This window comes from Oxyura jamaicensis, assembly GCF_011077185.1.
Source record: "Oxyura jamaicensis isolate SHBP4307 breed ruddy duck chromosome 4 unlocalized genomic scaffold, BPBGC_Ojam_1.0 oxy4_random_OJ68423, whole genome shotgun sequence".
NCBI classification, from domain to species: Eukaryota; Metazoa; Chordata; class Aves; order Anseriformes; family Anatidae; genus Oxyura; species Oxyura jamaicensis.
Window position 1 is genome coordinate 1 of NW_023303804.1, and position 7,437 is coordinate 7,437.

The following is a 7,437-nucleotide window of genomic DNA, read 5'->3' on the forward strand; positions in this document are numbered from 1 at the left end:
CGACTCTAGTTTAAAGCCCTATCTATCAGCCCTGCCAACTCCTGACCAAAGATCCTTACCCCTCTCCGAGAGAGGCGCATCCCATCCGGTGCCATCAGGCCCGGTGTAGCATAGACCTTCCCGTGATCAAAGAACCCAAAATTCTGCCGGTCACACCAGTTTCGAAGCCACGAGTTTATGTGAACAGCACGCCTTTCAGCTTCGATCCCCCCTATCGGAAGGACAGAGGCAAACACAACCTGCACCCCTGATCCTCTAAGTAGTCGCCCCAAATCCCTAAAGTCTCTTTTGATCGCCTTCGGACTTCTCGTTGCTACTTCATCGCTACCAGCCTGAAAGACCAGTAGCGGGTAGTAGTCAGTGGGCCGTACCAGGCGCTTGACTTTCGTGGCAAAGTCTCTCACCCGAGCCCCAGGGAGGCAACAGACTTCTCTGCGGGTTGGGTCTGGTCGGCATATCGGTCCCTCTGTCCCTTTCAGAAGGGAGCCCCCCATAACAATAACCCTTCTTTCTTTTTTGAAGGATGATGTGGCAATGCGATGTGTAGGTCGCCTTGTCTTAGGCGCCCCCTCCAACTGGGACGGGTTTTTATCTACGTCATTCAGATTGTCTTGTTCTATTCCTTCATATCGTTTATTTAAGGGTAGATGAGAAGGTGAGGTGGGCAGAGAGAGAGCTCGCCTACCACCCCGAATAGGCACCTGCCTCCATTCCCCCCCTTGATCTAGGTCTCCTCCCTCTGCCTGGCAGGAGGAGGGAACCTCCGTCTTCTGAATAACAGGAGACGCCTGTGCTGTGGCAGGCTCGTGAGCCTGCCTCAGAGAGGGTAGAGTGCACCTCCACCAGTCAATTTCCATCTCTGATTCCCTGATGATCCTGAGCCTGTTCACCTCCTCCCGGAGCTCCGCTACCTGGCTGAGCAGTTCTTCAACCTGGGCACACCTCCCACAGGCATACCCTCCACTGCTGTCGGAGACCGACAGAAGGCTGGGGCACACTCTGCAGCCCAGGACCTGGACGGCTGCGTGTTTCCCCGAGCCCTCCGTCTGAGTAGCCACACTGGTGACGGTGGCTGGAGATGCCGCACAAGATGCGGAGGCCACGGTTTTCTGCCTGGTTGATACCATGGTCAGGTTCTACGCAAGCAGGTTGCAAGCACCGAAGGGAGAGGCAGCTGCAACAGAGCAACGATGGGCCCCCCGCTCGCCCTGCCCGCGCGAACTGCCTCGCCACGCCCTTCGACGCGCCCTGTTTGCCCGTCCTGTTCGCCGCGCTCCTGGTCGCTCGCGCTCCCTAGGGGCAACTTTTAAACAGCCTGGGAGGGGGCGCTGCTGGCTCCGCCTGCGCCTCGTCAGCCTCCCTCGCGAGGACTGCCGGGTCCCGGCGGCTCCCCCGAGTGGCCTCGATGCCGGACAAAAAGCCCTGCCCACCTCGGTCCCCTGCTCCGCTGCAGAGCACGTCTGCCCCGGAGCTGATCGCCTTTGCAAAATAGATCACCTGCCTCTCCACTCCCCCTCGCGAGGAAGCTGTAGACTGCGATGAGGTCCCCCCTCAGCCTCCTCTTCTCCAGGCTGAACAAGCCCAGTGACCTCAGCCGCTCCTCATACATCATCCCCTCTAGGCCCTTCACCATCTTTGTCACCCTCCTCTGGACACTCTCCAACAGTTTAATGTCTTTTTTGTACTGAGGTGCCCAGAACTGTACACAGTACTCGAGGTGAAGCCACACCAGCGCAGAGTAGAGTGGGACAATCACTTCCCTCGACTGACTAGCAATGCCTTGCCTGATGCACCCCAGGATACAGTTGGCCCTCCTAGCTGCTAGGGCACACTGCTGGCTCATATTCAACTTGCTGTCAACCACGACCCCCAGATCCCTCTCTTCTAGGCTGCTCTCCAGCGTCTCATCGCCCAGTCTGTACGTGCAGCCAGGGTTGCCCCATCCCTTGTGCAGGACCTGGCACTTGCTTTTGTTAAACTTCATGTGGCTGGTGATCGCCCAGCTCTCCAATCTGTCCAGATCTCTCTGCAAGGCCTTTCCACCCTCTTCCAAGTTCACAACTCCTCCAAGTTTAGTGTCATCGGCAAATTTGCTCAAAACACCTTCTAGTCCTACATCGAAATAGTTTATAAAAACATTGATGAGGACTGGCTCCTAAAATGGAGCCTTGAGGGACCCCACTAGTGACCATCCACTAGCCAGATGTGGCCCCACTTACCAGGACCCTTTGAGCCCTACCTGTCAGCCAATTGCTCGCCCATCATATGATGTTTTTGTTTAGCTGTATGCTGAACAGTTTGTCCAGTAGGATCCTATGGGAAACCATGTCAAAAGCTTTGCTGAAGTCCAAAAAGATCACACCAGATGGTTTCCCTTCATCAGCTAGATGGGTGATCTTATCATAGAAGGAAATCAAATTTTTCAGCCAGGACCTACCACTCATGAACCCGTGTTGGCTGGGACCAATGACTGCATTGTCCCCCAGGTGCGCTTCAATAACTTCAAGGATCATCCTCTCCATTATTTTACCAGGCACTGATTTGAGACTGACAGGCCTGTAATTGCTAGGGTCTTCTTTCTGACCCTTCTTGAAAATTAGCACAACATTTGCCAGCTTCCAGTCTACTGGGACCTCTCCAGATTCCCAAGATCATTGAAAGATAATTGAGAGAGGTCCCGCGATGATGTCAGCCAGTTCTTTAAGCACCCTGGGATGAATCCCATCCGGACCCATGGATTTGTATGGATCTAGGTGGAGCAGCAAATCCCGCACATGTTCAGGGTCGGTTGGGAATTTGTCATTCTCACTGTCATGGTCCTCTAGCTCAAGGCACCCAGGGTCCTGAAGCCCATCAAGACAGAGGCTAAGAAGGCATTATACATCTCTGCTTTGCCTATGTCATTGTTTGTGAGGAGACCTTCCCCATCAAGTATCGGACCTATGGTTTCTTTGGTTCTCCTCTTTCTGTTCACATATCTAAAAAAAACTTTTTTATTGTCTCCCACAGACATGACCAGCCTCAACTCTAGTTGGGCTTTGGCCACACGAATTTTTGGCCTACAAACACGAACAGCATCCCTGTATTCCTTCTTCGTCGCCTGACCCCTCTTTCCAGCAGCCGTACACTTTCTTTTTTCTCCTAAGCTCCAGTAGAAGATCCCTGGTCAGCCAGGCTGGCCTTCTGCCCCACCTGCCTGACTTCCTATATTTTGGAATTGCTTAATCTTGTGCTTTTAAGAGGCAGTGCTTAAAGAATGACCAGCACTGATGGATGCCAATGCCTTCAAAAGCGGTTTCCCAGGGGACCTTGCTGACTAGTTCCCTGAGCAGCCTAAAGTCTGCTTTCCCCAAAGCATTTGGTTCTATGTGAGTTGTTACTGTGTGCTGTAGTGGTATGGGATAAGAAATACCAAAGACTCAATAAAAGACAGATACCAATTACATAATTAACATAACTTCTCTATCTTTATCACACTATTATCAAAAGCTTTAAGAAAAAAAGCTAGAGAAATAAAATTACTGTCTGAAAGTACCCAGCAACTTCTTTAAAGGTGTGTTTCAAAGTACACTAAGTTTTCTTTCTGTGATCATGACTCCACTAAGTTTCTGAACTTCCCCAGTCCAAGTCCTTGCCTCCCCTACAAGCATGTTACTGTTGGCATTAGAGTCCCTTTACTCCCTTACTGTGACAGGTGTAAGATCTTTACAATCTTTCATGCAGTTTTTTCCTCCTGGCTGTTAGTAATATGTTTCAAGTGATGTAGAGAATTTAAAATATGCTTGCATTCATAACCCAACATCCATTGACTATGATTCATTTCACTTCACAGACACTTTTATAAGCAGGTTCTTAAATTTGCATATTACTCAAAATGAATTTGGCTAAATACTGCATTCTTACTCCTGTTAAAATCACTGGTACGAAGTTAGGGAAGAATGATTAATTCACCAGGGGATAATAAACAAAATCAGAAAACAAAACTTTCATGGGGTAATGAAAGAATAAGGAGAGGAGGCTGATGGCAGGACATAAACAAGTTTGTGCCATCTGCCTTTCCTTTCATTGTTGCCTTGGCAATATCTAGTAAATGTCATCGGTATTGCTCAAAAATGAAGTTGTCAACTACTAGGTTGACTTCTCTGGTCCAAATTTTCAAGACAGTTAGACCTTTTTGATAAAATGAAAATTAGAAGAGAGATCTATTTCGGGAGCATTTGGGAAATGCGCAGGAACTGAAGGTCAATGAGAGCCTGATTTACTCTTCTGCTTTCACATCTGAAGTGTTAATCCCCTCATCAGCTCCCTCAATTTACCAAGATTTATTTTTGGTAGGACACTTACTATCCTTAAGCAGTGTGAATGGGCTGTTATTCAAGGAGCTTTCAAGTACTGCAACCAGTATCCTAACAGCTTACAATATTGTCTTATCATCTTTATTCTGACAGTAGACTCAAGAACCACCTAAACAAATCTGTTTTCATTTTACTTTGCCTTCACAATATAACACATAAGATTCTCCAGTGAGCACAGAATTTGCATAGCATATGAAATATTATAGAGACACCTATTCTTTCTATGTACATGTGAATCCACTGTATATAGAGATAAATGGATGGATGGATAACTAGATAGACATAAAATAGAAATAATAATAATAATAATAACTGTAATAAAAACACCTTTGGTTGAATAGTTAAAATAGTAATGTAACCTACAAAACTTGCCTTTGTAGCACTTACTGGCCAGCCTATTTCAGCCTGAAGTCCTTGGAATATCATTCATTCCTAATCCACCAAAGTTTGGATCCACAAAATTATTGCAAAAACCAATTGAGTCTCCACAGACATAGTCAGGAGTTGGTTCATGGCATGTGGGCGAACTAACCCACATGAGTTATACAGAGAGAAACCAAGTGGCATTGGGAGAAGCAGAGCAGAGTGAAATAGATGTTATAATAAAAAGAAAAACAATTTTTTTAAAAAAAGAAAGAAAAACTTTTTATTATAACATCTATATAAGGTTTTATTTATGTAGAACATTTCAGAAACCACTACAGTTTATTTTAAAGACATAAATGAAGTTCCTGTGAAACATTATAAACTATTATAAATATCATCGTGTTACTTCAGGTAAGACAGTTTTGTTACTACTGACCTTTGACCCTTTTGGGCCTCTAGATCCAGGTTCACCTGTTTTCCCCTGTTCATGGGAAGATGGGAGATGGACAGGAGAAAAGTGATAGAGGAATGGGAGTGCAGAGAAAAATAAATTAGTAATGACTTATAATGGAACAGCAAAACCACCTCATTTCATATGATCAGGATCACGAGCCTCTAAAAGCACCAAATTTCACAGCACCCAGAATAATATATTCTTTAACACCAGCATGCAAAGGCCACAGATTCCATCCTTCCAAATGAAACGTAATATTGGCATTAGTAGATATCATTAACACTGGTGTGCAGGAATGACCTATGTCATTCCATAGCTTCTGAAAAGTGATAGCGGAATAGTAGAGATGGTACTTAATTATCCTGAAATAAGGATATTAAAATAACTAATTATCACAATTTCTTTTCCCAGCAGTTCAGATGAATACAAATTGGCTGGCCAAGAAGCACAGAATCTGCCTTTGTGTGTTCAAGATGTATTAGGACAGGAAAACTGATGGTATTGGCTCAGTGGAAAATAGTAAGACAACCCTAAAAAGTAGTTAGAGAGATCTCTTTCTTACAGAATTAGAAAACAACATACAAAATGGATTTTCTCTGCAATTAATAGCTACAATGGTCAAAGAGTTCAAACTTTGATGCTGTAAGTTAGGGACGTGAAGGGCAGGACTTTTGTTGATAATAACTTGGCCAACTCCACAATAAGGTACATACATCATGTCATAATTTTGTAGACCAAACAAAAGTCCATTTAAGCTGCACTTCCACAGCTGTGAATACAAAACTGCCATTGTATTCTGGACTAGTGCATTTGATATTATTTTTATTTGAAAGCTCATTCACCAATTTTTCATTCTGCTTTTTGGTATAAAGAGATGAGTTTGTAGGTGTAAACCTAACAAAACATTTCCAATATAAAATCAGACTGACCTTTAGTCCAGGAAGTCCAGGTTCACCCCTCTCACCCTTCCCAGGTGGGCCTGCCTCTCCTCTGTCACCCTGTGAAAACAGATACACATATATCAGAAGATAATGAGCAGTTTTCACACAGAACTAAGCCAGCATGGTCAAAGAAACCAAAACCATCAAAAGAAAACATTTTTGAGCTCATCTACAACTTTCAATGACTTGGGGAACTCTCCACTGGGTAAACACAGTAATCTCAAATGTAAAAGAACAGTGCTTTTCTAAATTCCCAAATTATCATACCTAACACAGGTTTTTTGTAGGACTCACATTGTTCTAACTTTGCCACACAGTGGCTTAAAAACCCTGCAATAAGTATGAAAAAATATTCCTTTTTAATGTATCAGTATTTTCAAGTCCAGCTTGTGCTATTAAAGTTCTAATATCTGCATGCACATTTAAGCCTTTTTCCTAAAAAGGGTTATGAAAATACAATTTCTTCAAACAGGCATATTCTGCCTCTTGAACAAATGAATTCTGGATGCTAACATTAAAAAAAGGCAACTGATGAACTTAAATTATGAATGATTGTAGAACATGCCTTTGCATTGTTCAGGGCATCACTACAAAGATGTGCATTTCATAGCACAGGTCCATGAACAATGACTTCCCACATTTCCAGGCACTCTAGATAGCATATTTTAAACTGAACTTTAGATTTCGTGTCCATTTACAAAAATGGATTCTAAGTACTTTATTCATTTTTGGATAAAAGATTTTCACACCATTCGCACAGTCTCAGCCTCTAATACATGCTAACAAAATTGAATTTGACTCTGGCTCTAAGGGCTTTGTACCAGAGCATTGCCCAACTACCCTTACCTTTGTTCCTGGCAGCCCTGGCAACCCAGGTTCTCCTTGTGGACCAATGAAACCTGGTTCACCCTTTAAAAGCACAGCATGAGAGGAATGTTAGATTATTTATTTAGCAGTACATAATTACAATAACACAAGTTTCTTTTGGATAGTATTTTCCCTGTATTGCTTACAGCTCTCCTGCTGTGATGCAACAGTTATACAGACATACTTTTCAATATGGGCAACTTTCATCAGCATAAATTCTTATAGCAAGCCATCACACGGCATATGAAACACAAACGAAGCAGAGGTGTCACATATTGTTTTTTATGAGGTTAAGGATAGTTCATTTCAGTCATGTTTTATGAGGTAGAGAATGGTTGGTCAGATGGGGGTGATGGGATGACAAAGTAATGACAAACAGAGGCCAGATGGTACTGTTGCAACGTGTTTTCAAAGGAGGTTGTTAGCTGCATTATCCCCACAAAAAAGCAGATCA

At 44.0% G+C, this 7,437-nt stretch overlaps 1 long non-coding RNA gene across 1 annotated transcript; it reads right to left on the reverse strand.

The window, feature by feature from the left end:
- Positions 1–5,156: 5,156 nt before the first annotated feature.
- LOC118157180 lies at positions 5,157–7,030 on the reverse strand. The gene is made up of 3 exons (XR_004746566.1): positions 6,963–7,030; positions 6,105–6,173; positions 5,157–5,202 (listed from the first exon to the last, which is right to left on the reverse strand). It is a non-coding gene; the product is annotated as an uncharacterized LOC118157180 (long non-coding RNA).
- Positions 7,031–7,437: the final 407 nt, after the last annotated feature.